Below are 2,607 nucleotides of genomic sequence, written 5' to 3' on the forward strand. Positions count from 1 at the left end.
AGTGAACAGGATAATCAGGTTTCAAACAGGCAGGCTCTTTAGTCTTAATGAGAATGTTGAAGTGTGCGGCTGTGATGCTATCATGAAACAAAACCAAAGTTAAAAAAAATATAGTAGATGTTTCAGGATCTAAGATTGAGTTTCTGGAACTTTTTAATATGTTTAGTAGGTAGTGTTTCATACGAGTATCACAAAATGAGGGAAAATATGAACATCAAATAATGCAGTTATTCCACTGAGCCTCATCTAGACAGGAATTGTAACACAAACATGTGAGACAGAGAGAGCAACACCAAAGGCATTTAAAAACCACGAAACAAGCAAAAGGTTCTGCAATAAGGACATTAAGGATTCAGCGGAATTAAAAATACGAGGGAAGAAAAAAAAACTAGAAACAATAAAAATACAATTCAATACAGCACCTGCTCGACTATGACAAGAACAAGTCTGTTTGGCAACAGACGAGGTTAAACATAAGAGTCTAGTAATGAGATGGACAGAATACTTGATCACAGGTGAGACTAATTCAGCAGAGGTTATATTAATGGCGGTGGGACAATCACAAAGAGTGGAAAATAACTCTGTATGTGATCTTTCCGCGACCCCCTCAGTGTCAGAGCCCGGACCCTGAACAATATTACATTTGTTTTGCATCTGTTTGGTTGACACGCTTCCTATGTCAATTGCTGTGAAACCTTCAGGGATATTTCGGTGCAAACACATTCTCAGAAGTCTCATTATAAAACTTTTAAAGGGTTGCGATGTGCAGCAGGGGAGACCCCACCGCTGTCCACCCACATTCAGACTTTTGTTGACTCGTCCTCTTTGGGACTTCATCACAGGAAGGTTTCTCTTGAGCCTGAAGCAAACAAAGAACCCTCCACATGGTCAAATGGTCTCTGCCAGAATCAAGTCCTTGCTCCATGCAGACCCTCCAATAAAGCAATGCTTTCTTTCTTCTGTTACTCCCAGCCATGTGGCTAATAGATGACACATCGGATCACATCGCACTCCGCAGGCAGTGAGCTCACTCGGTTTGAGACTTTACAATCCCCCCCACAACTTTATTGAACAGGACTTAAAAAAAAAACACACCTTAGCTTCACAAGGAAAGGTTTCCTCTCATTTGCTCTTTTCTGTTTCGGCTTCACATCGATGTCGGACTTAGACCTCTCCTCTTCTCTCAGATTTCCCCTCCAACTTATGGGGGTGAGCTGGGTGCATAGAACCAGAATAGATTCCAATCAGAATCAAAATTATTTACATGTTTGTACACAAATAGCCAAATTTCAGCTTCCCTCTCAGTATTTTGGATCAGCAAACTCTATATATTTAGCAGTTTGTAGCACCACTTTCTGTTGATCCCCTGCGACACTGTGTGTGGTTAGTGTGAGGTTATCATAAGGTCTGCATGTGTGAGAATAAAGGACATGACTCCATTGAGGACAACTTGTACTTTACTGATGTTACTCCATAGTTTATATGTTTTGAATAAGGATACTTTCACCTGTGGACACATTGTTTATAACTATTAATATCCATTGTGTCCCCAGTGTGCCTGCATGCTTATATGCTAAGTTACTCTATGACTTCTGGAACTATGATCCATCTGTTCATTCATCCATCCTATCATCAATCCATTTTCCTCCTGTCGGGAAGGGGGGCTGAAGCCCATTCCAAATGCCACAGGGCAAAAGACAGGATATAACCTGAGCATTTATGCTTTCTATATTTAAACATCTTTAGCTTGCTGTGCTTCTGCAAGCCTCCCTTGTGCCAGCTTCTCCCTGTCTTGCTTTTTCTGATTTAATAATCATCCTTACTTATCATTTACATCACTGCTCTGTTTTCCACCTCAAGTTTTCCATTTGTCTACATGGTAGGTCCCACAACATATATCCATATCCACAAGACTACAGATGGAAAAGGGTTCCTGAAGTAAATTCTCTAATTTAGCATGGACACACTATCCCCAACCTTGACCCATTATGCAAAACTATTAGAAATGCGATCCCAGCTCAAGATATAAGAGCTGCCTCACGTTACTTTGGGGATACAATATGGAGAAAAGATAGACATGTGTAGAGTGAAGGGAATTTGCACTGAGGAAAGGGATGACAGCAGAGGGTTAAGATAGTGAAAGATCTGTCACTAGCTGTCATGACCCTAACAGTCAGGTGTTGGCACTTTTGTGCCGAGAGTAAGTCAGAGTCAGAGCAGCTTTTTTAGACTGTCTATGGTGATCTTTTTTAGCAGTGAGAAAAAGTGGCTCATGTCAATATCTTAGATGACTGAGAGTTACAAGATGAGATGACACCTCCTTTCTAATTAAAAGCTGCTTAATAAAACCTGCATCATATGTTCAAACTGCAAGAAGTGCATGCTCAGCGCTATGTCAGTGAATGTCCATTTCCTTTGTTTATTCTGTCAGCAATGCCCTCATCCTCCTCTAGTTAATAAAACTTGTTTGTGCAGAGTGACTCATGCTCTATTTCTGTCTCCTTCTGGTCTCAACCTGCTTTCTGCTGTTCCAGTGGCCTTCTGAAAATCAGCCTCAGCTTTTGTCAAGCCGCTACCATGTGTTCACCGCACATTGGTTGCACATGC

The 2,607-nt window shown here is 41.1% G+C and overlaps 1 protein-coding gene across 1 annotated transcript in view; it reads left to right on the forward strand.

Moving 5' to 3' along the window:
• Positions 1–2,607, forward strand: part of kif6 (kinesin family member 6) — a 70,523-nt gene that overhangs the window by 18,101 nt on the left and 49,815 nt on the right. The gene's annotated exons all lie outside the window — the stretch shown is intronic.

This window comes from Haplochromis burtoni, unplaced genomic scaffold, assembly GCF_018398535.1.
Source record: "Haplochromis burtoni strain Fernald_Lab_line unplaced genomic scaffold, NCSU_Asbu1 Contig_176, whole genome shotgun sequence".
Classification (NCBI taxonomy): domain Eukaryota; kingdom Metazoa; phylum Chordata; class Actinopteri; order Cichliformes; family Cichlidae; genus Haplochromis; species Haplochromis burtoni.